The sequence below is a fragment of the Podarcis filfolensis genome, assembly GCF_964270895.1.
Source record: "Podarcis filfolensis genome assembly, chromosome: 8".
NCBI classification, from domain to species: Eukaryota; Metazoa; Chordata; class Lepidosauria; order Squamata; family Lacertidae; genus Podarcis; species Podarcis filfolensis.
In genome coordinates this window covers 3,252,377-3,278,818 of record NC_139611.1, presented here as the reverse complement: position 1 = coordinate 3,278,818, position 26,442 = coordinate 3,252,377, and the positions used below count along the sequence as shown (strand labels likewise).

The 26,442-nt window shown below is 45.1% G+C and overlaps 1 long non-coding RNA gene across 1 annotated transcript in view; it reads right to left on the bottom strand.

The window, feature by feature from the left end:
- The window catches only part of LOC310769933, a 228,647-nt gene that overhangs the window by 185,445 nt on the left and 16,760 nt on the right, over positions 1-26,442 (bottom strand). The window lies entirely within an intron of this gene.

The following is a 26,442-nucleotide window of genomic DNA, read 5'->3' as shown; positions in this document are numbered from 1 at the left end:
AAAAGGATGTGTACAAAAAATGGAAAAGGGGGGAAACCACCAAAGAGGAATTCAAACAAATAGCCAGCACGTGTAGACACAAAGTCAGAAAAGCTAAAGCACAGAATGAACTCAGGCTTGCTAGAGAGGTTAAAAGCAACAAAAAAGGCTTTTATGGGTATGTTCGTAGCAAAAGGAAGAACAAAGAAACAGTGGGGTCACTCAGAGGAGAAGATGGTGAAATGCAAACGGGGGACACAGAAAGGGCTGAACTCCTCAATGCCTTCTTTGCCTCAGTCTTCTCCGATAAAGAAAACAATGCCCGACCTGAAGAATTTGGAGCAAATGATTCAGCAGAGGAAACACAGCCCAGAATAACTAAGGAGATAGTACAAGAATACTTGGCTAGTCTAGATGTATTCAAGTCTCCAGGGCCAGATGAACTGCATCCAAGAGTATTAAAAGAACTGGCAGATGTGATTTCAGAACCACTGGCAGTCATCTTTGAGAATTCCTGGAGAACAGGCGAAGTCCCGGCAGACTGGAGGAGGGCAAATGTTGTCCCTATTTTCAAAAAGGGGAAAAGAGAGGACCCAAATAATTACCGCCCAGTCAGTCTGACATCAATACCAGGGAAGATTCTGGAGCAGATCATTAAGCAAACAGTCTGTGAGCACCTAGAAAGGAATGCTGTGATCACCAATAGTCAGCATGGATTTCTGAAAAATAAGTCATGTCAGACGAACCTGATCTCGTTTTTTGACAGAATTACAAGCCTGGTAGATGAAGGGAACGCAGTGGATGTAGCCTACCTTGATTTCAGCAAGGCATTTGACAAGGTGCCCCATGATATTCTTGTAAAGAAGCTGGTAAAATGCGGTCTTGACTATGCTACCACTCAGTGGATTTGTAACTGGCTGACTGACCGAACCCAAAGGGTGCTCATCAATGGTTCCTCTTCATCCTGGAGAAGAGTGACTAGTGGGGTGCCACAGGGTTCTGTCTTGGGCCCTGTCTTATTCAACATCTTTATCAACGACTTGGATGATGGACTCAAGGGCATCCTGATCAAATTTGCAGATGACACCAAACTGGGAGGGGTGGCTAACACCCCAGAGGACAGGATCACACTTCAAAACGACCTTGACAGATTAGAGAACTGGGCCAAAACAAACAAGATGAATTTTAACAGGGAGAAATGTAAAGTATTGCACTTGGGCAAAAAAAATGAGAGGCACAAATACAAGATTGGTGACACCTGGCTTGAGAGCACTACATGTGAAAAGGATCTAGGAGTCTTGGTTGACCACAAACTTGACATGAGCCAACAGTGTGACGCGGCAGCTAAAAAAGCCAATGCAATTCTGGGCTGCATCAATAGGAGTATAGCATCTAGATCAAGGGAAGTAATAGTGCCACTGTATTCTGCTCTGGTCAGACCTCACCTGGAGTACTGTGTCCAGTTCTGGGCACCACAGTTCAAGAAGGACACTGACAAACTGGAACGTGTCCAGAGGAGGGCAACCAAAATGGTCAAAGGCCTGGAAACGATGCCTTATGAGGAACGGCTAAGGGAGCTGGGCATGTTTAGCCTGGAGAAGAGGAGGTTAAGGGGTGATATGATAGCCATGTTCAAATATATAAAAGGATGTCACATAGAGGAGGGAGAAAGGTTGTTTTCTGCTGCTCCAGAGAAGCGGACACGGAGCAATGGATCCAAACTACAAGAAAGAAGATTCCACCTAAACATTAGGAAGAACTTCCTGACAGTAAAAGCTGTTCGACAGTGGAATTTGCTGCCAAGGAGTGTGGTGGAGTCTCCTTCTTTGGAGGTCTTTAAGCAGAGGCTTGACAACCATATGTCAGGAGTGCTCTGATGGTGTTTCCTGCTTGGCAGGGGGTTGGACTCGATGGCCCTTGTGGTCTCTTCCAACTCTATGATTCTATGATTCTATGATTCTATGATTCCTCATCTCCCTCCTTCTCCTGTAGTAGCCGAATGGCTGCAGGTGACAATTGAGGGAGCTGGTCTTCCAGCTCAGCAAATGGAGAGGCCCTGCAGTCTTAATTTTATTTTATTTTTTGCTTTGCTATTAAAAATATTTGTGTTTCCTAGTAGAGTTCATGCTGTGCTGCCCACCCTTCCTTCTTCTCCAAGAATGTTCCTCCGGCCCTATGAGGAAAGTGGTCAACGAACTTTGGAGAAGCACTTCCCTTTCCTGCTGCCCAGAGATTTGCAGCCATCTGTCCGTTCTGTCACTGGTTCTCTCTCCTTGACCTTTCTGGAGACATGAACAAGCTGAAGAACTTGGAACTGGTTCCTCATTTTGAGGATTTGAGGTCTGATTATATGGAGAACATCTGCAATACATTCTGATTGCAACAGCTTAATGAGCTACCATTAACAGGGATGGTTCCAGGTTGCGGGGGGGGGGGGAAGGCAACTTTCTTCCTCAAACCAAAATAATTTTGACCAGAATGGCAACCCAATATTTCCAAAGAAAAGCACCAACTTTAGTTGCCTTCTTCATTTCTTTGTCAACAGTATCATTTCAGAGGTAATTTGCAGGGCAAGCCTAACCATATGCACTCAGATATTATTTCTACAGTCCTAATCTGCTATAGTAGGCATACTTACCTGGGAGTAAGTGTCACTGAACTCATTGGGGCTTTTACTTCTGAGTAGATATATATGGTAAGATTGTGCTATCAGAGGTAGAATTTAAGAGAGAGAGATAACTTAGAGGTAAACAGAAATTCAAAAGTAACCCACCAAAATAAAGTTTGTATCCCCTTCTGCAATTTATATTTGTTGCAACAAAGAAAAAAAGGTTGCTTGTGGAACCTAGTTAGACTAACTCATCTCCCTCATCACCCTCATCATTTCAATTCAAACGTGCCCAGAAAACTGCATCTCTGTGTCCAGCATCGCATTCCTGTTACATCTCCTCTTACTTCCCTTCTCTTCATACTAAAAAGCCTCAAATGCTTTAACCTTTCCTACAGATATTTTCTGGATATTCAAACTTGTATATTTAGAAAGCCATAGGCTCAAAAACACCATAGCAAATCAATTTTCAAATACAGAATTCAAATATGAAACTCAAAAATGGAAGCCCTGGGCAGCTTTGGGAGAAAGGGCAGGATATAAATTTAAGAAAAGATATATATGTCTGTTAAATGCAGTTATTAAATACTGTATTCTGTGAGAAGCAGATTTTGGCTAAACATCCAAAGACACTATCCTAATAGAATGTTCCTAAGGCCAACACCATCAATTTGCTGGGCAGAAGCCGAACCATGCAAATCATCAGACCCTTCTTTTGATGCTGTCAGTTTTTATACCTATTATTGACAACTTGCGTTCCAAGAATTGCTTGCTCAACTGATCCATTCCAGGTGCATGCAAGATAGCCCAGGTCTTCTACAGCTATACAACTCCTTGCAGGTTGCATGCAAATGAATCATAACTCCCTTAATACCTTAATAAAGGTGTGTATGCATTGCTATACAATGGTTAAGGCGGTTTTGCATTTCTATGATATAATAGCTAGCAATACTCTCTCTCTTTCCTCCCAACGCAACATTAAATCATTAAGGTTATATAAGCACTTTAGTATTAATTATCTTTTCCCTATCCTTTTTTCAGCCTAAAGATTCCTGAGCAGGAGAAGAAAAACACCCATTTCTGTTAGCTGGAGAGTACATGGAGTCCTGTTCACAGAGGATCTTTCTCACTTGGGAAAAGTTCCAGGGTTACTGTGTGTGTAGCAGAGGGCATGTGAAAGGGAGCGGCAATGTTACTAATGACACACATATTTATTAACACGCCTGCCCTTTTGCAATCCCACTGAATCTGGTGCAAGAGACTGTGTGTGCAGGATCAAGTCTCCCGTCCCCATCCTGCCCTCAAGGGTCACAGCTACTGTGCTTGCCAGGGAATTTGAACTCTGTCTAGCAGCCTCATCTGCCTTCTTCTGTGCTGCCCACTCCCCATTCATCACCTCACTCTCCAGCCTGTCTCCGCCCTCCCCATATCTCCTCCTTCGCTTATACGTTCCCATATCAGTGCCACAGGTGGACGTAGAAACAGATACAAACTACAGGTGAAAAGAAAAACACCCTAAGAAGCAGTAGTGAAACTCTTTATATCTCAGCATTCGCTCATCTTGGTGGGTCTTGGCCTTTGCCAAGTGGCCGGGGGGCAGTGGGGAATCATAACCCGTCCCAAAATAATCCAGGCTCACTGGGTTAATAGCCAGGCATTGGGTGGAGGCCTGGAAAAATAATTGAGTAGGTTCAAATTATTTCTGTCCATAATTGGCAGGGTTCCGCCACTTCTAGAGATGAAGGAGGGGGGAGTCTTCGGATGGAATGTCATGGTGCTTTGCCAGCATTTGTCTGCTTCAGACTGCTGCACAGCGCTATACTACAGTCATTGTCTGGATGTAGCCTTAGGGCTGACACTGCAATCATTGGACTCATGTTTTGTTTTAAGATGCAAATAGAGGGTTGAGTTAGCAAATTGCAAGCCCTACAACTAATAGCTAGCCTCTTCTGCAAACGTGGAATGGAGATTTCTCCATTAGGATAAATGGGGCTCTGCCCCACCAGTCTCAGTTTGCCCCCAGCGATCCCCCATCTGTCTGCCTTCTTACTTACCGTACAACCAGTCCAAGGGGATGGCACTACCTATCGGCTTCCTTCTTAGTCTCAGTGTTGCTGTTAAGAATGAAGGAAGAGCCTGCTGGATCAGGCCAATGGCCTGTCTAGTCCAGCATCCTGTACTCACAGTGGCCCACCAGATACCTGTGGGAAACCCACAAGCAGGACCCAAACGCTCTCCCCTTTTGTGGTTAACAGGACTTAACCATCAAATGGCTAGTCGTCGTCGACAGCTCTTGTAGAACTCAGCAGAGAAGATGGAGGACTTGAAGACCTTGAACTTTGCAGTCCTGGACTGTTTGTATGGACTTTGTTGTGAATTAGATGAGAATGGATATTTGTCTTGTATGTTGCTTTGAGGATTGTAGAGCTAATTTGTGAAGCCTAGTCTGTCTTGATCTGCTTAAATTGTGAAGGCAGTAGAACTCCATTGCAGATCTTGTGTGAAGATGATGGACTTTATGGAGCTGGCTGAACTCACCAGGAGAATCCGCGACCAGAAAGAAAAGGAATATCAAGAAGAATGGAAGAAAATTAAAGACTATTTGAATAAATATTGTAATATTAAAGATTTGTAATTACTTAAAAGAACCATTTAGGCCTAGGATTAAATAAATAAATAAGAAAGAGTAGGATAAGAAAAGTTAGGAAATATGATTATAACTGGAATATTGTTATATGGAATAATTACATTAGAAACTGCTATGTTCAATTACAAGGAAATTCAGGTGGAAGAGATTAGAGGAAGTCAAGTAATATGTTTATGAAGTTGGAATTTAACCAATTAATTAAGTTTTATTCATGTATGTGGTGGTACATGTGGGGTTTGTAATATTTTATTTTCTTCCTTTTCCTTTTCCTTTTCCTTTTCTTTTTATTATTGTTTTTTCTTTTTTATTATGTTAAAGTTATGTCTTTGTATGAAACTCAATAAATATCATTGGGAAGGGGGGGAAAAAACAAAGCTATTGTACTACCAACCTTACTGTATGCTTGTGAAACATGGACCACTTATAAATGTCATCTCCAACTCCTCGAAAGATTCCATCAATGGTGTCTCCAAAAATTTTTACACATCACTTGCAAAGATCTGCAAACTAATATCAGTGTACTGGAAGAAACAAAGATCACCAGTGTTGAAGCAATGGTTCTTCAACATCAACTTCTTTGGACTGGTCATGTTGTGTGGATGCCTGATTATCGTCTTCCAAAGCAACTACTCTATTCCGAACTTAAAAATGGAAAGTGTAATGCTGGTGGTCAACAAAAGAGATTTAAAGACAGTCTCAAGGCAAATCTTAAAAAATGTAGTATAAACACTGACAACTGGGAAACACTGGCCTGTGAGTGTTCCAGTTGGAGAACAGCCTTTACCAAAGGTGTCATGGGCTTTGAAGCATAGCTGTCAACTTTTCCCTTTTCTTGCGAGGAATCCTATTTGGAATAAGGGAATTTCCCTTAAAAAACGGGAAACGTTGACAGCTATGCTTTGAAGACACTTGAACTCAGGACGCAAGGGAGAAACGTGCAAGGAGGAAGGCACGCTTGGCAAATCCACACCCGTGATCAACTCCCACCTGGAAACCAATGTCCCCACTGTGGAAGGACATGTGGATCCAGAATTGGCCTCCACAGTCACTTATGGACTCATTGTTAAAACCGTGTTTATGGAAGACAATCTTACTCAGCTACGAGGGATCGCCAAAGAAGAAAGAAAGAAGAGCTCCAAGGGGATCTCAGCATGATAAGAAAAGCTTTGTGATCCTGGGAAAGAGGCAAAAGAAGAAAGGGCTGCTACTTGAGAGTAAGGTGCTTCTGAGGGTCTTGTAAGATGAGAGGATGTTTAAGTTCAGGGACAGAATTTCAGTCTATAGTACGGTACTTTATTTTGATACTTTGCTTGATTGGGAAATTTGCTGGCTTTCTGTAACTTTTGAGTAAACTTTTATCTTGTTTCATAAACCTTTGTGGTCTCAGTTTATTGGAAACACTCTCTTGCCTGGAAGTCATAACCTGAGTGGCTTCAGGGAGATTACCTGAAGAGGAATCCTGGTTGAAAGAATTTCCCCCTTTATCTGGTGGCAGGGAGTTTTTTAAAGGGGGAAGAGTGGGCTGAGTGCCCTTCAGAAGGCACAGGATCCAGGGGGGCTGGGAGGCAGCCATCACGGGGACAAACTAGATTTAGCTTGCTCTGCCTGTCATTGGCCCTGGCTTTCTCTATGGCTGGTCTCCTGTTCTCCAACCCTGCCAGTTCCAACGGGCGCCAGTCACCACTGATAATACTCCTAGCCTACCTTACAGGACTGTTGTAAGGATCAGTGAGAAAGGGTCTGAAACTCTTCCAACACTTTGAAATCCAAGTGTTATTATTAATAACAAGTGGGAGCTGCAACAAGATGTTGCAGTGTGGAGTGTGGAGTGCTCCTGCTCACAGTCTTCCAGTAAGTCCTGCCCTTTCCATTTCATTTCCATTTCTGGCTTCCATTCTCCTCGTCCCCATCTTAGGGTTCCCCCCCCCACCATGCAAGAGATTCTTTTGATGGGAGAGTAGCTCCCTTGAGCATGCTAGTGCCTCTGTATTGATTCTTGCTTGTTGCACTCACCAACTGAGTTAGCTGTTATTATATGTGGTGTCAAATGCAGCCCATTACTTCCAGCTATAATGATGATGTATGGGCAATCTATCCGGAAGATATTTGTATTTTGAGGAGTTCTGATCTGACTCAGTTGCTCTCTTCCTGCCTCCTGTTCCTTCCACCTCCCTATCTCTTGTTAAGCTCTTTGATGACTGAGAACAGCCTTTAATGTCCTAATCTGTTGGTAGGAAACAATAGTGATGTTGAACATTGTTTTGAGAAAGTGAGGCATTGGGAAGGGGTAGACAGGTTAGCTATCTATAAATCAGATGGTTGTGGGCAGAGTTTAGGGAGAAGCTTGTGCACGGACTGACGGCCGCAGAGCTGTGTAAACTGAGGCTACCTGGGGGAGTCACTTCGCCACTTCTTGAGGGCTTCCAAGTGGCAGATTGAGGTGCTTGCTTGGTATGTATATATTGCTTGCTGTTTAGAATAAAATCTTTGATCTTCTCACTCACTTGTGTTTTGTATTACTTCTGACTCTCGTTTTAAAAGAACCACCTTGCATTTGGCAAGACAGATGGTTTTGTTGCTCTACCCTACAGGACTTTTATGCTATGGGATAATAGGTTCCCGGTTTTAAGCCGCATTCACACCATACATTCAAGGGGCTATGATTCCATTTCGCCTAAACAGTGGCGTAGCGTGGGTTGTCAGCACCTGGGGCAAGGCAAGTAATTTGCGCCCCCTAACCCGTGGATTTGCGCCCCCTAACCCGTGGATTTGCGCCCCCTAACCCATGGATTTGCCCTAACCCCAGATGTTGCGCCCGGTGCGGCCCGCCCCCCCTGCACCCCCCACTCTACGCCACTGCGCCTAAAGAATTCTGGGAGCTAGTGCCATCTTAGAGCTACAATTCTCAGAGTAGTTTAACAACCAGTCCCTTTTTACTGGGAATTCTGGGAATCGTATCTCTGGAAGGGGAATAGGAGCCTCCTAACAACTCTCTGCACCTTTAATAAACTACAGATCTCAGACTTCTTTGGTTGTTTAAGGGGGTATCATAGAGCTTAAATGTACAGTGTAAATGCAGCCCTAGAAGCAGTCAGTTTTTAAATGCAGAGTAAGAAGGAACACATTGGGATGCGGGTGGCGCTGTGGTCTAAACCACAGAGCCTAGGACTTGCCGATCAGAAGGTCAGTGGTTCGAATCCCCACGACGGGGTGAGCTCCCATTGCTCGGTCCCTGCTCCTGCCAACCTAGCAGTTCGAAATCACGTCAAAGTGCAAGTAGATAAATAGGTACCGCTCCTGCGGGAAGGTAAACGGCATTTCCGTGTGCTGCTCTGGTTCGCCAGAAGTGGCTTAGTCATGCTGGCCACATGACCCGGAAGCTGTACGCCGGCTCCCTCGGCCAATAAAGTGAGATGAGCGCAGCAACCCCAGAGTCATCCGTGACTGGACCTAATGGTCAGGGGTCCCTTTACCTTTTTAAGAAGGGACACAACAGTCTTATTTCCTTGGGTGGATGTTGCATTTCTATCAGACATTCTTGTCATTTTTGCACTTTTCTTCACATTTCATGGTAGAACAAATTCTGTGTCTGTCATCTTGTAATTAATGCTATCAGCTGATAAATAAAGCTACTAATAATGGCATACCAGCAGCACAAACACAGCTTTGAGTCCTGGTTAAAGGCTTTGCTTTCAGTCGTACAGGCTGTGAGTCATAGCTCAGTGGCACAGCACACATGTGTTGCATGTAGAAGGTTCCATCTCTGGCATCTCCAGCTAGAAAGTCAGGTAGCAGCTGTTTGGAAAGCCTGTTCTCTTGCTGGGACCTTGCGGAGCTGTTGCAATTCAGAGTAAGGTTAGATCGGGGCAAGGAACCTTTTTTGACCCAAGGGCTGCAGCCCTTTGTGGAGAACCTTCTGATGGCCACATAACAGTGGTGGGTGTAGATGGAGGCAAATGAGAGCAGAGCAATGCATGTGAGTCTTACCTACTATCAAAGACAAATGAAACTGGAGAGTGAAGGTATAATGCCTTTTGGAGCAGGGAGCACCTATCAAATCCTGAAAACTCCCCTCGGCAGGGCTGGCCCACTCATAAGGCAAGGTGAGGCGGTGGCCTCAGGCAGAAGATTTGGGCCTGTGCCATTCACTGCCTCCTACATGGCTGCACGGCTGCCTTATTCTCTGTGGGCTCCCCCCACTGCCCCCACTGAAGCCACAGGTGCCCCCCACAGCTGCCACACCCCTGCCTCCTCTGTGGGTGTTACTGCTGCAGACCCCTGCCCCACCCACTCCCAGCACTGGGGACATACCTGCAGAGGAGGAGGGGCAGGGAGTGAGGGTGCTGGAGCAGGCCTGTGCCTGCCGCAGGCCACAGGGGCCGCAGGAGGGGTGCCTCTAGTGGCCAAATGTCCCTGAGCTGCCATTAGGCTTCAGAGAAGGCTTCTGATGGGTATTTTCTGGCACCCACTCCCCTAACCCTATTCATTCTCTTGATATGCAGAGGCATCCTGCCTCTGACACTGGATGGAGAACAGAGCCACTGGTATTTACTTCAAAAGGTAAAAACCAGGACACCCTGAAAGTAGCTGAGCTTTTTACAAAAACTCGACAAAGCTCCGCCTTTGAAATCCTGGGGCTAGTGGCCACTGTCCATCTTTGTCTAGTCCCCTTTCAAAGTCATCCAAGTTGGTGGCCATCCGTGCTTCTTGATCATATTGAGGCAGTTATCAGCGATCCCGCTTTCCATACGATTTGCTCCCGTTTGGGCCCAATATAAATCCAGCACTAATGCACCATTACTGTATCCATGACATGTTGCTGAATACAAACACACATGCAAGAACCTCAAGTCTGGGTCAGTGTCCTCACTGCTGCTTGGATATGGAAACATAACATGTTCTTCCCAGGTTTACTCCTGAGGCCTGACAAATCCACATTCTGTGGCGCTAAATGAGAACCTCACTAAACTCCACAACTTTGAGTCTTATTCAACACTTGAGGGATCCTTCTAAGTCAATTGTTTGCAACCAGCCTCTATCCCTCTTTCCTTCCCTCCTTCCTTGGATGCCATCTCACGTTTCTGCCTCCCAAAGGCTTGTGCGACTGTTGGTTGCAGCAGCCCTGGCTACAAGCTCCCCAGGCGAATGGTGTCTCTGGGGCTGGCCAGGGAGTGCTGGTTGCCAGGAGCTGAGGCAGCCTTGGAGCAAGCAAGCAAGCAAGCAAGCAAGCGGGCAAGAGAACCCAGCTAGCCAGTCCTCCAGCTCTTGCTGTTGGGAATGGACAGACAAGTGGGAGGCCAGGCAGGCAAGCAGGCAGGCAGCCAGGGACACACTGCACTAGCCTTTCTTGTGCTTGCTGTGTGCAATGCCTGCCTGGGAGCTGAGTGTCTGGCACCGAAGGAGAGCCTTTCCACCGTGCAGGCCTGGCAGCGCCTGCTGCTGCCATAGCTGCCTCCCACATGGCATCCTCTTTCCAGGCCCCTGTGGGACCACATGAGGAGGCTCCTCGCTGTGGAGCAGAGGGGCAGCTCAGAGACCAGGGGTGGTGGCAACTGCTGCCTTGAGGACTCCCGAGGATAGGGGAGGGGAGAGGAGGCTGAGGGAACACCACAAGGGAGAAGGTTAAAAAGGGGTGAGGGCTGCCAGTTCTGCAGACAAGGGAGGGCCATAGCTGGGCTTCTGAGGCTTGAAGTGCATTTCCACACAGGGGAGTCGCAGAAGAAATGTAGTTGGTCAAGGGAGCCATGGTCTCAAAAAGGTTGAAACTCTGTTCTAGGTGAACTATGATGAGTTGAATGAAGCCATTTTTTCACCACCCAAACTCAAGATTATTTTTCCTTTGCTGCCCCTTCTTAGTAATGCTGACTGAAACCGACATGTTTAATTCAAAAAGTGCTTTAGCTGTGAATAACAATGTCTCACTAGCCTTTTATCTCTCATCGCTTGTGGTTGTTTTGTTATTCACCAATAATTACTCTAAATGGTACATCTGTTGTCATGACAACATATTAACAAACCGTTGTAAAAATTCTGGAACTGGAAGCCCATTTCCCTCATCTGTCTGCTTGTCTGTCTGTCTGTCAGCCTGTCTATAGTTCTCTCATTAATGTATTCCCATCAGTGCAGGGCATATTTTTCTCACTGAGCCATGCACCCACTCCCATGGCACAGCAGCGGCCCTATCATTGGGCAAAGGGGAAGTGGCCAGCTCTAGTCATGGGTTATAGGTGTCATTAAAGCTAGCCCAGTGTAAGCCACGGATGTGCAGCACATGGACGTGCCGCACATTCAATCAGGATGTTCTTTTCTGCCACCTCTACTGAAAGGAATAAGAGCTGCGCAAAACACGAATGTTAATTTCAGTGAAGTTTTCACAGGACAACTTCCCAGTTGATTGTGGTCAGTGTTAATAAATTTCAGTGGTTGAAGGTGATGGAATCACTGAGCTTTCATTTGGAAAGAAAACCACTGCTGTAATATGTTCCTTCCTGCTCACTGGAGATTCCAGTCACAGCATCTGTTATGATAGTTCACTTTCAGTCATTAGTGAGAGGCAAAAGAGAGGCTGGTATAAGGATTTTCCTTTCTTTTAACAAATTCACAGAAAAATAAAACAAAACTATTTTTGTGTGTGCAAGATTTGGATCAGAGACTAAGAAACAGTGGAACTGGATTTGGGTGGCGCTGTGGGTAAAACCTCAGCACCTAGGACTTGCCGATCACATGGTTGGCGGTTCGAATCCCCGCGGCGGGGTGCGCTCCCGCCGTTCGGTCCCAGCGCCTGCCAACCTAGCAGTTCGAAAGCACCCCCGGGTGCAAGTAGATAAAAAGGTACCGCTTTATAGCGGGAAGGTAAACGGCGTTCCGTGTGCTGCGCTGGCTCGCCAGATGCAACTTGTCACGCTGGCCACGTGACCCGGAAGTGTCTGCGGATAGCACTGGCTCCCAGCCTGTAGAGTGAGATGAGTCTGTCAAGACTGGCCCGTACGGGCAGGGGTACCTTTACCTTTACCTTTACCATTCCAATATAATTTCAGTAGCCCTAATGGAGAGGTGATGGGCTCCCTTGCAGGTTTTTAAGCCCTCTGCTTAAGCATGGCCATTGTCATGTCAGTGGCAGGACAATATGGGGCCCACACGTGATAAGAGTTTGGCCTCATTATTGTGGTAGTAGTTCCAAAATTCTCTCATTCGCACAGCAGTTTGGAGGCAGAGGGCTTGGGCCAAATCAATAGAGAAATTGCTGAAATAAAAGCTATGAAACAGGTGTAGTCATCATGTGAGGAGGAATGAAAGCCTGGTGGTGTTTGTATGTGCTTGACTGCTATCAGCAATACTATATTGGGATAGGAAATGTCAGACTTAATGAGGGGAAATTATCTGACGGTCTGAAAGCCTTCTCCTGGAGAAAAATCACTTTAATCCCTGTGGCTGTTATTGGTTGCAACCTACAACACTGGCTCCAGAACAGTTTTGATTGCCGCGGTAGGAATATTGTCCCAGAGAACCAGTGTGGTGTAGTGGTTAGAGTGTCAGACCGGGACCTGGCAGACTAGGCTTCACATCTCCACTTGGCCATGAAGCTCGCTAGGTGACCTTCGGCCAGTCACTCCCTCTCAGCCAAACCTACCTCTCAGGGTTGTTGGGGAGATGAAATGAGAAGAGGGGAACTATGTCTGCCACCTGGAGCTCCTTGGAGACCAAGGTGGGATATAAATGAAATAAGTGAAACAAATAAGTTGCTGACCACTGAAGCCTCTCTTTGCTCAGCAACTGTGGCGAGATTTGTAACCTGTTTAGGCCACCCTTGGAAGTGCAGGATAAAAAGTGGGGGTTAAGATGTTGGTAACATGATAAAACAGTAGGTTGGATCCAGACTTGGCCATGCTTAAAGCAGACCCATTGATCTACTCAAGGCATGACTGAAGCTGCACACATCATTCAATAAATAAAATTTAAAGCACATTCCCCACCACACACACAACACAATCTTGAAACCTGCAGTTTCTTAAGGGTTAGATTCTTGTGGCAGAGAGGGAAAGTGTTTTAAATGTAGGGTGTGTACACAGTCTGGAGCAAATCCTGAGTGTTTATTATTATTTTGTTAAGCCGGGTTTGCCAAACAAAGCCCTCATTGGTGCCTTCAGACAGTGGGCACAGACTCTGATGTGTGATTTTAAAAAATAAAGAAATAAAGTTGTGAAGCAAAATATGCATGTGCCTTTCTAAGCATACAGTGATACCTCGGGTTAAGAACTTAATTCATTCTGGAGGTCCATTCTTAACCTGAGGTACCACTTTAGCTAATGGGGCCTCCCGCTACTACTGCGTGATTTCTGTTCTCATCCTGAAGCAAAGTTCTTAACCCGAGGTACTATTTCTTGGTTAGCGAAGTCTGTAACCTGAAGCATCTGTAACCCGAGGTACCACTGTATTCTGTGAAATGAAGTAGCCTGACTGCTCCTGTCCATCAGTGTTTTTTGCCAATGAGTGAAGTCAGAGCTGTGATATAAGTGATTTGTTTAAACACCAGGCAATAGGATCCTAAAGGGCTGCCTCTTCCAGCACACTTTTCTTGCTTTGCTCTCACATTGGATCCTCCTGGTTGCTGCTCTGTTTTGTTTTCTGCCTGCCAGGCACGTGGAGCAGGAGGCAGACAGCTACTTGAGAGCCATTTTTTTAATTAAAAAAAGTGTATTGGGGTAGGGGAAGAAGTGTGGGAATTGCTCATTTTGCTGCCTGTTGGCCATGCAGAACAGCTATAAGGAAGCTGCTTGAGAAACATTTTTGAAAATGTGGGATGGGGAAAGAAACACAGGAATCCTCCCATTGCTACTGTTTTTGTTTTGCTGCCTGCTGGCACTTGGAGCAAGCAGCCTCAGTTGAGTACAGGTGGTAGCTAAGGGGTTGCTTTTCCAGAATAGAACAAACATTAGGGATGTTGGACTCAAGCTGTTATGGGAACCCACAACTTGACCAAGTAAGGTGGAGTGTGTGTGGTGGGATGGGTGTGTGCACCATTCATATTATGCTGTCTTTCCTTATACAGTGGTACCTCGGGTTACAGACGCTTCAGGTTACAGACTCCGCTAACCTAGAAATAGTACCTCGGGTTAAGAACTTTGCTTCAGGATGAGAAAAGAAATCGTGCAGTGGCAGCACGGCGGCAGCGGGAGGCCCCATTACCTAAAGTGGTACCTCAGGTTAAGAAGAGTTTCAAGTTAAGAACGGACCTCGGAAACGAATTAAGTTCTTAACCAGAGGTACCACTGTATTCCATGTTGCGTTGCATCGAGGTTGTATTGAGTTTGCTCTGAAGCAAACAATAATGAGGATGAAGCTTGCTTTGACTTGCCTGAGGCCCTTGGAGGTAATATGGTTATCTCTAAGCATGCTACTAAAGTGCCTGGGAAGATATAAATATCCCCAAGAGTCCTGTTTAATTTCAGGATCAATCTGCAGCACAGCCACTGAGAAAGGAAGTTGGTTGGGGGAGCAGGAAAGAGAACACCATGTTTTCATACTCTTCCTTGCCTTCCATAGAAGACGTTAGAATTTCATTCCCCTAGGATCCATCTACATACAATAGAATGTCCTTAATGTTTAATAACTTTGTCACAGTCTATTTGGTACCCAGTTCCAAAGGTTCATATTTCTTTATCTGACTTTAGCAACATCATTCTAAAGCAGGGATGTTGCCAGACTGCTGTTTCCATCATCTCTTACCATTGGCCAAGCTGGCCGTGGCTGCTACTGATGGCAACATCTGGCGGGTCATGGGTTCCTTATCCCTGTTCTAAACCACAGTTGAGTAACATGTTTGGGCAGTAACCCTGTGCTCCATGCCCTTCTTCCAATCCAGTCCTTGGGTTGGGATGGCCCCTGCACCCAATTCAAGAACTGGGCTTAGAACAGCAGCAGAGCATCTGCCTTGAATACAGAAGGTCCCGGGTTCAGTCCCCAGCATCTGCACCTAGAGCTGGGAGAGACCTCTGCCTGAATCCCTGGAGAGTTGCTGCCAGCCAGTGGCAACAATACTGGGCTAGGTGGACCAGTATAAGGCAAATTCCCATGTAAGCCATGCATGTAGTAGCCAGTGCCAGATGTAGGGCAGCGAGGGCAGTTCCCCCATACAGGGTGCCAAGCAGAGGGGTGCAAAACAATAACAATAAAAGTAACAGCCTATATTTATACGGGTACCTACTGAGAAGATCCATTAAAAGCAACTGTAGCAAAAGGAATTTCCGTGAAAATAAGAAAGGGGGGAAGTTGTCCATATTACTAAAGTTTGGTCTTGCTTTGGCTAAGTACATAGGCAGAGGATTCAGAAGCACTGCTGCCTCTGACCGTGGAAGGAGAACTCAGCCATTGTTGCTTGTAGCCATCAGTAGCCTCCTCCTCCTCCATGAATCTGCCCAGTCCTCTTTTTAAACCTTCCAAGTGGGTGGCCATGACTGCCTCCTGTGGAAGTGAGGCCCATAGTTGAAAGATGTGCTGTGTGGAAAAGTACTTTCTTTTATCTGTCTGTGATTTCTAGTGTTAAGAGAAAGAGAGAAAAGGTGTTCTTTTTCTATTCCCTCCATGCCTTGCATAATTTTATGAACTTCTGTCATGTCACCTCTTACTTGTTTTTTCTCGAAAGTAAACTGAGGAGATCTGGGAATGGTAAAGCACCATTTCTCATGAGACATCTTGTCCATGCTGCTGATGGGGCCCTCCCTTCTCTCCCGGGCACCCTTTCCTGAGAGCGTTGAAGGAGAGCAACGAAGAGGTCAAGGCGGCTGGGGAGGGGGCAGGGGTTAAGGAGGGGGCTGATCAGGAGCCAGGAAGAAACATGACCCAGGAGCAACACAATTTCTCCCTCCTGCCTGGAAAAACACACCCGCAGTTCCAGATGTGAGATTTCACAGGCAATTAGCTAGTTCTTTTATTTTTAAAAGAAGTTGGTTGGTTTTCTCCACTGAATGATTATAATTGCAAGTAGCGACATAGGGTCGCAATTGCAAATTTGAAACATCTTGTGTGTGGATGTCTGAGAGAGATCTGAATAGGGTCAGGGCCTGAATATGCTACCATCCTTTTCTGTTGATTTTTTTTAAAATAAAGGTGCTAATTGCCTGCTTTTAATGCCCTCCTCCCAGTTCGACTTAAAGGAAGTTTTAAGAAAGAGTTGCGGATGGAAAGTCAGAAAACCATTAACTTTTTGCACAACAGAATTAAACCAGAACTTGAGCTTTTCATCTTGACGGTTCCCCACCCCTCCCCCAGTTTAATTACAATATTTCACATTTATAGAGATCTTGGAGGGGGCTCAAAGTGCTTCCTTACAGAGATTGCCAAGAAATGAATGTCTTTTTTAACCATTTACAGGAGCCCTCTAAGGCAGGTGGACTGCTGCTGTTGCCCTGGTATTGCAAATGAGAGGTTGAGCCACAGAGACTCAGCTACGGTATGTCACAAAGACCACAGAGGCCGTTGTTGAGCAGCCCCTCTGTCTGCCACCAACCCACCCCAATGTAGCTCCTTCCTCCACTCTGCATCATTAGCTGCAAGGGAACTGCAGAACATTGTCAAGTTGGAATACAGACTTTGCTGATAGTTGTTTTGGAAGGGCAGCTGCAAAACCTACTTCTAATTCTTCCATTTGAAAGCCTGGTGGTCACTGCAGACTAAAGTAAAAACAAAAAGATTGTTTTTAATTGCTTCTTTTATTTGTTATTTCATTTATATCCTGCCTTTCCTCCAAGGGACTCAAGGGGGCATACATGGTCCCCCCCCCCATATTCTATCCTCATTACAACCACGAGGAATAGGTTAGAACTGTTAGGTTGAGAAACCTTGGACAATTTTAAAAATTTTCTTATATATTTCAAGGGCACCCAGTGAGCTTCATGGCTGTGTGGGGATTTTAACATATTCCTGTCCACTTCTAGAACATTCTAACAACTATACCACAATTATTTATATCCTGGAAGGAGACCTTTGGCTAGGTTTTTAACAGAATTTACAGTACATCATCACCATCCCTCCCTCTCCCTCTCCCTCCCTCCCTCCCTCCCTCCCTCTCTCTCTCTCTCTCTCTCTCATCAGAATCATATCAGACTTTCAGGCAGCCCCTGATCTCTGTGGGGGGATTTAGCCTACAATTGATAGACTGTCCATGTGGTTTTTGGCAGAGCCAGCTGGCGTCAGAGAAGATAGACATCAGTTACCTGCTTCCCCAGCCCACTGTCTAGCGTAAACACACAGAGATATTAAACTCTGTTTCAGCCAACCAATAAATATATTGGTTTCATTTGTAGAGCCCCTACTTCCTTCCTTTATTGTCTGTGCTGCTGCTATAATTAGTTTAATCTTTACTGGAAGGAGGACTGACAATGCAGGAGAAGGAAACTCTTTGCATATTCCCAAGAGAACAGAGCAGGTGGTGTTGTTTGCCACTGTGGGAGAAAGGATGAATTGATGGGGCTATGAGGATGGATGGATGATAACAGATCTCCCCAGAATCAGGGCAGGGAAAGTGGGAGGCTGAGCAAGGCGTTTTAGGACTATGTTGGGAGCTACAGTACACGGGGGGAGGGAGAACCCTGCAAGTCAAAATTAGCACCACTTACTCAGGTAAAATATAATTTCCCCCTCAATTCCTGATAGTATTCTGAAAATTTGGGGAGCATTGTGAAAAGTTGATGGTGCTTTCGTCAAAGCATTTTGCTCAGCCCTGTTTTCAGTGCGTTCTTTGCTCACACAACAGCAGCTGCCCTGCAACACTCATGTAAAGTCTGCAGCTGACTTTTCTTCTATGCTTTGAACTAGCCATGATGAGCTAGGAATGATGCTTCCTCATTGGGTCACAAGTACCTAGAAGATGCTTGCTTGATGATGGCTGGTGGATCTTTGGAGACACCATCCCTGCTTTCTTGGTGTGCTGATGATTCTTGGTTCAGGAGTAAAAAGCAATTAACAATACATCATTCCACAATCATTAATTGATGTCTGTTTTTAACTTTTTTATATGGTTTTTTTTTACTATATGGTATTATGGATTTTTGTTGTAAGCCACTTTGAGCAGTGTACACATAACAGCATATTTTTATAAGTAAATGAAAAGTTGCAGGAAACCAGCCACGGGACATGCACCCTTTGCAAATGAAGCAACACAGCCGTCCCCCAAACCTTGCAGGCACAAGTGATGAAAGCCCGTTTGTGTATAACCACCCTAATCACATAGTGAGCAAAAATCATTATTCATGCTCAATAAAAAGGACATTTGGAGGGACTGCCCATGCTCTATTCTCTCAAGGAAACTTAAAAATATTGCCCCTCAAATTTCCCTCTCCTCAGGGCAGGACCCCGAAGAAAGACATTTTGCCACCTGAAGCAGCTTGCAAGTGGGGCTTCGCATTCACAAGTCAAGAGGCATTTTAGTCCTCAGGGATGGCCAAGTTATTTTGGCAGCTGAGGCAGAAAATCCCAGAAGCGCTTCTCCCCTTTCCTGGCTTAAAAAAAATATGTAATAATAAATTAAATAAGCAACAACTTGCTGCTGCTCTTTCATGACACCCAGATTACATTGCCTGGTGGGGACTGCCTCACCCTGTCAGCCCTGGCTAAGGGAAGTAGAGAACCTAATTTGGAATAATCCATTTACTGAAGCATTGACTGTATTAGACAAGCAGAAATGAGGAAAACGTAACCAGCTCAGCAGAGCTGGCCTTTGCTCTGAATCCACCCATAACCAAGATGTAATTTCTATCTTGCCTTTCCTCCAAGGAGATCAAGCTGACATGCCTGATTTCTGCCCCGACCCCCGTTTTATCCCCCAATGACCCTCTGGGGTTAGGCTAGGCTTAGAGATGGCGACTGACACAAGGTCACCCATGTGAGCTTATGGCCAAGTGTGGATCCCAGCCCTGGTCTCCAAGGGCCACACTGGCTCTTTGGAGATGCGGCAAAGGCTGAGAGTTAAGGAGGTGGAAATGAAGGCTGGGCGTCGTCAACTTTTGGGTGAAGTCTCAGTCATTTTTCTCTGCCTCCCAGTAAAAGAGCTAAGTAGCTACAACAGATCTAATTACATCAACATGTCTTACAAGGAAACAATCATCTGGGGGTGTGAATAAAATGCTGAAGTTTTGTTTTCCATGGCAACGCTTTCTGGAATATTTTCCACTTGCTGAGCATCCCCTGAGATTGACTGGAGCACACAGGAAGTGGTGGCTTGAGTCCAGTCCATCATAAGGGACATGCCAGCATCTGGGACACACAGCTGCAGAAGAGAGTGATGGACAGAGGTTGCAGAGTCAGCGTGAGAACTGCCAGGCACACAGTGATATGTATTCAGGAACGGGTGAGCCAGAACTGAAATAAATGTCTCTCTATCAACCCCTCACAGCCCAATTCTCTTTTGTGAATATTTAACATTTAGCACCAGTAGATTTTGCATTCAGTTTTTTATTAGTAGCATCTAATCGGGTGGAATGCAGCAGCAAGCAGTGTTTGACAGCTGACATGCAACGGTGGTAAGTATTCCACAGTATCTGACAGCTGGCTTGCAATAGCATTTAATACATTTTTATATTGATGTAATTCATTCACTTAAAAGCTGAATTTTAACCAATCAGGAAATAATGCCACTGAAAATGGGATAAACCCCAAGCTGTTATATTTTGAAATCTAATTTCAGTTAGAGCTTCTGAATATTGAATTTTGAAAAGCAAAACCTGATTTGTATAACTGGTCCATTTTTATTCAAATTCAGTAACATCCTGATTTGGGTAGGGCAAGCATTAAAGGACAGTCTGTGTACTTTGCACCTCCACCATTTATTCTGCTCCAACAGTTTCCTGATTCTTCTACTGCATCAATGCCATTTTCACCTTTGTCTCCTGGGTGGTCTTCCTGGATAAAGTTGCAGGGTCAATCTCAGCCAGTTGGGGATCCCATGCTGGATGGATAATAATGTCGTGACTCTTGGGTAAACAGAACTCTAAGAAGACACAGGCTCAGCCCAATTTGGACAAACGTGCCTTGTGTTGCATGGAATGAGCATGTTGTCCTGCACAACAGACCACTACTGAACTGAACTAGAAAGCACTTCCCTCATTTTTTTACAATATACAAGCTAAGAGGACAAGGGGGAAAGATCAGGTCACCAAAAGAAATGCAAACCAAAGCTTCACATTTAGCAGGCTACATTTTTCTGATGAAATATATCGCCTGCAGTTGGAGTGCTTCCCTCCCTCCTCCCTCAATTGCAAACTGTTCTCTTATAAGTGAATGTCATGGGCCTACTTTCCACAACTTTAATGGAAAGAATTGGCTGTTCAAAACTCTGTGGGATCCCTGCCCCCAAGGAAAGAACAGTTATTGTGAAATTACCCTAAAATCAACTTTATTGAATTTGGAAAGAAAAGAAAAAACCCTCAGATTAAATTGGAACTGTTGATATAGAACAGGTCTGGCTGTTTAAATATATTGGTGCCCCATTTCATAAGCAACATTCTTGGGAAGGGCCACTGTGAGTCCAGAAGGCTCCAGGCTCTCAAAGCCACGAACGTTATTAAGGACTTTGCAATATCTAACGGAGGTAATTATGCAAGTGCTTTCAGCTGTAAAGATTTTTTGAAACTAAACTACTTGCTCAAATGATTTATGGTGGAGACATATGGGGACTGGCAAATGTCAACAGCAACCCATTTATTTATTTTTATTTGAAATAGTTAACTATTTACATACTGCTCTTGAAGAGACTCTCAAAAAACTTTACGGTTTTACCTTTTTAAAACATAGGACTGCGCCACCCTGCTTGCTCTGCAGACACCTAGTCATTCGCTTCTTGCCAGAGGAGTAGTGAAGGGGGCACTGGGGGGACTGTGGCCTTGGGCACACAATTTTTGAGGTGCACAAATTAGGTGTCCCCCTCACAGGCATCCCCAGCGCAGCCCAGCCTGGCGCTCCCCTCTGCCCTCCAAGGACCACGTCAGCCAGCCAGACTCCCCCCTGCGTGGGCAAGCAGGTGGCTTGGCGTGGCCCCGCTTTGCTTTGGTGAGGGTGGGGGTCACTCTGGTGGCATCAGCGATGAGGGCTGGGCTGATGTACCCCTACATGGCGCATGGGTGCGTGCACACCCCGGGCACCAGCAACCAATGCTACGCTGCTGCTTCTTGCTGAGTACTGCCTTTGGTGCTTCCTCCGGCCATTCAGGAGCCCAAACAAAGATGTGAAGACACCAGGGTGAGCAAACCTCACTAGGCCAGCCCACCCAAAGGAGTGCCTGCTCTTAACAAGGAAGGTTCAGGAGGGGGGTGTTGTTTGCTGGATCCAGGTCTTAGCTCACACTTAGCCATGCTAATTCTTGCAAACTGTAATGTGCAATATGCACCAATCTAATCTGAAAATAAAAATCTTTGGCAGAACCGGAGTTGTGATTTCAAGTTCTACAGTGGATGGGGAGGGTCAGGAGAAAAAAGAGCTTAGGGTGGCTTAACAACAGTTAAAATTACAGAAATGCTCACAAACTGTTACCAAGCCGTTACAACCCGGGAGACCAGCTTTCAAATTCCCACTTGGCAGTGAAGCTCACTTGGGCCAGTGATGGACTCTTAGCCTAACCCACCTCATATTATTGTTGTGGGAATTAAATGATGCTTTTCTTCTTATCTATAAGCAGTCCATGGTGTCATCCTGCCTACCAGCTTCCTCCTCCTCCGTCTCCATGTTGTCCCATAGAACACAGCAGAGAGGCGGATGGGCACAAAACTAGCATGAGTTGGCTCTGCCTGTTATTCCCTCTGGTTCCTCCACCTCCTGTTGGGACTCCCTGCTTTCCACCCCTGGAGCCCCAGTGGGCCCCAGCCCCCACTGATCCATGTAGCCCCCAGAGCAGCAGATCAGCTTAAAAAGAGAGTTAGAGTCAACAACCTCTTTAGGGCCACAGGCTGGCCACCCCAGCAGCCCTTAATTATAATAAAACGTAGCTTACCAGTAGAGTGCTATTTGCAGCAGATGATGCATTTGGGCTTCAAGAACTGCAATGTATTAATAATGTGCATGGTTTTGCCCTGGGTGAGTTGAAGGATGCCAACTGAACTGATACAGAGCCAGTTAAATTCTGGATTACAGAAATCACCATAGCAAAATATGATGGGATTTATCCTATGAACTTGTACTCAAGATAGACCCATTGAAATGAATGGATCTAAGTTATGTTCATTAATGTCAATAGGTCTGCAATGAATATGAATAAAGTTGCTACAATCCTGTATTAATAAGATTCTCTCAAGGATATTGTCTTCTAAAATCAGATTGGGAAGTTGCAATATATCTATTTGAACTGAATTTTCCATTTGAGAAGGGATTGATTGATTGATTGATTGATTGATTGATTGATTGATTGATTTAACTAACTAACTAACTAACTAACTAACTAACTAACTAACTAACTAACTAACTAACTGTTCTCTCAAAGGGTGGTGAATCAGTGATTTTAAAAATCTGGAAAAACAATTCCAGTACAGATGCGGTTGTGACTTTCAGGAGGTACAGGAACTTGTCCAGTATCTGTTTCCCTGCTCATTATGCACTACACTTTAACAAAAAAATTGGCAAAATTTCAAGATGGAAAGCCTAAAATAGGAGGGCTATGAAAATGTTTATCATCTTCCTCCTGGGGATAAATATGTGACTCATATGGCATCTAATATTTGCATTTGAAAGTGCAAAGGGTTAGAAACAAGTTTGCTTCACAAAATATGATTATATGGATTATGGGGACCATATTGACTCAGAGGTTTAAAGGCCAGCTTGTCATTTGATGCTTTTATTGTTCAATTATTCATTTTGCACCATGAATTTTATACCTGGTTTTATGTTTAAATCTGTATAGTGTTTTGTGGTGATATTATCCCTTTAAGATTGGTTTGTGGGGTGTGTGGGAATTTGCTAGAATTCCTGTGAGCTTACACACAGCTGTCTGCCATTAAGGCTTCAAGGCCAATGTCGAAAGGTAATTAGAGAAGACTCCCTGGAAAAAACCCTGGTGTTGGGAAAGATGGAGGGCACAAGGAGAAGGGGACGACAGAGGACGAGATGGTTGGACGGGGTTCTCGAAGCTACCAGCATGAGTTTGACCAAACTGCGGGAGGCAGTGGAAGACAGGAGTGCCTGGCGTGCTCTGGTCCAGGGGTCACGAAGAGTCGGACACGACTAAACAACAATATGAAGGGAGCAGGCGCTAATTTCGTTGGGTGGAAGGGATGAGCGCCCATGGTCAGTGTTACCTTAAAACCTGGATTGGAGGGAACTCTGGGCAGCCAAGGCCAGCACCTACTCGGACCTTTGAAGATATCTTGCTTCTTTGCTTAGCCTGGTAAGATTTGTGTGTAAGTTTTTCTGTTCACTAGCTAGATAAGGCAGTTTTTGTTATTTTTAGCCTCTGAGCAGTTTTAATCTGTGTAATTATTTGAAGTTTCTCTCTCTTGCAGAGTCTTGTTTTAATAAAGTTTGTGTATGGTTTTATAGAAATTGGTCTTGCTTGAGTTTCTAAACCTTCCAATCTTGACTACACTTTTTGAAGCAGGGTAATCCATCACATGTTTATTATCTGTGGCACTGCAAACCTAAACTGTGCTTCCCTGTTTTGCAATTGCCAGTGATCACAAGGAAGTAAATGATAGTGGATACTAATCTGAGGATGGTACATAGCCAGGCAGATTTGACCACACAAATGAAGTAGCCAGGTTTCTGCAACACACAATTCGGATTCATGAATGTTTTGCAACAATATCTTTATTGTTAGATACAGATTTTGCTGAGTTATTTTATTGTACTGAACCTTTCAGAAGTTTGTCTGTATGCCAATAAAGGTTTGAGATTGACTGAAGTAGCTTTTAGGAGTCACTGCCCTCACCTTCAGAAATTCCTGCTCCCACGAAGAACTACACAACACCAAACGACCGCGCTGTTTGGTGGTGGTGCTGAGAATGGTTATGAAAACTAAGCACTCCCTTCAAGTCAGCCTGAACAATTCAGCTCTTCCCTTTAAGAGAGCTGCTCTGAAAGTTATTTGGGTCCCGAGCTATACATAACTTTATAGGCCAAAGCCAGCACTTGGAATTGGGCTTGCAAACAGAATTAAGAATGGTTTCATCCTTGCCACCCAAGGTGTGTTGAGCAAATTTCAACACCATTTTAATCCCTCCCAGTGGCTGCTCCAGATCAAAGCTGTGCCATGGGGGCATTGTGTTGGCTTATATTTGGGCCAAAACAGTACTGCTTTTTGTGTTTTTGTTGTTGCTACGATAATTGCTTTTGTTCTAATGTTTTTGATCTGTTGTATATTTGTTTATGGTTCTCCTTTGTAAGCTAACTTGGAAATCTAGATTTAAATTTTCAAATAAAAAATATTTTTAAAAAGGAAAAAAAGAAGAAAGTTTTTCCAAGTTATAGAGCACTTGAAGCAGCTGTAGGCTGATAAAGGAAGAAAGGAAAGTGTGATGTCTATTCCCAATGGAGCGCCTCATTTTCCAAGTTGTGCATTTTCAACTGACCTATTTTCATATGCTTTTTGTTTATTAGTTTAAGTAGGAGAGTTTACTTCTCTCTCTCTTGCAGCAAAGGCCTTCGGGCAAAAGCCCTTCATTGCTGACACCGTGTCTTTGACAACAAAGGCCTTTGGAGGCACTGTCTTGTTCTTCAAGGCCAGTCCCAGCGCATGGGAGGCCAGAGCCAACAAGAAGGTGTGTTGCCTTTTGAACACTGGCTAAACCCAAAGAAACAATCTTTTCCATGACTAGATTTTGTATATATGGGAGAGGGAGTTATTGGGTTGTTTGGGGTTTTATTATGTATTTTGGGTTTTGATGTTGTGATAAAAACAGAGCCTGTGGGCAGTGCTTTTTTTCTAGAAAAAGAGGTGAGCTTTTCTTTAGGGGTAGCAAATGTTTGAGGAGGAGGAGGTTTAAAAACAATGATTCCGTCTTAGTTTTTCTGCACTTATGGGCTTTGCCTCTTTATTTTTCTGTTGTAATCTGGCTGCTGCATTTTGGGCCAGTTGAAGTCATCAAGGGCAGCTCTATCACTGCTAGCTTGTCAATGAGGTGAGGTGAGGCATTTGCCCCAGGGCAGCTGTGAGGTGTGGCAGATCTAGCCTCTGAGAAGCTTAGCTCCTCTGGCGCTGCCCCAGCCTGCTGCTGCCCTCTCACCTCCCCCTCGTCTGCTGTGCACCTGCCGTCACCTGCTCCTCTTTGGTCTCCTTTGACCACCAGACCTGCCAGTGGGCAGGTAGTAGCAGCTGCATGGCAGTGAGAATGCAGCAGAGGAGCCTCCAGGGGCCCTGAGCCCCATGTGCAGCACATTGCAATAATCCACTCTGGAAGCTACAAGAGCATTGAGTAAAGGGGGCAAATAATTTCTGTCTGAAGTGAGCTGTAGCTGGTGAAGCAGCCAGAGGTGGGAAAAGGCACTCCTAAGCGGAGCCTCCAATGACAACGTGGAATCCAGGAGCATCCCCAAACTATAGACTTGCTCCTTCCAGGGGAGAGAAACCGCACCCAGGGCAGGTTGGCTCCCCCAACTGCCGGACTTGAGAACACAGGCCACATAACATCTCTGTCTTTTCAGGCCTGACCTGATGCTCTGTTTCACAAAAGCAGCTCCCAGGCTGAGTTGCCTGGAGACAAGAAAAAGCTAATGAAAGCTCAGAGTACAAAGACGAGACAGCTCTGAACTTTCCAGTGTCAACAGGGAGATACACGTGACTCTTTTCACCTTTGCTTCCTCTTTAAGCGCAATCACTATCCATTAAGAGCGTTCAGTGTAAGTCAACTGGCAGCTACACCCTCAAGCGATGCTATAGCTCCACCTGCGTCAAAGGGAGGGGCGCAAAAGGTCTGGGCTAACAGTTCAGTGACTCACGCAGCTGGCTGGAACTGGGACCCAGCAATGAATCGTCCCAGGTTGAGCCCCTGAGCACCCCCATGTTTATTCCCAGATACCCAAAAGTCTTCCACTGGGGCAAGTTCTTAAAAGGCCCCTTTTGAGGTCTCTCCTCCTGCAGGCTCTGATTCACCACTACAGTAATAGCCCCCAGGGTCTAACTGGAGTAACGTCATCGATGTCTGAAGAAAACAAACTATCATTATCTTGGAAGGTAATTTCCCACATTTTCCCTCACTTAGGCAATACTGCTCTCCCTTACTCCCTCTTTCTGCTA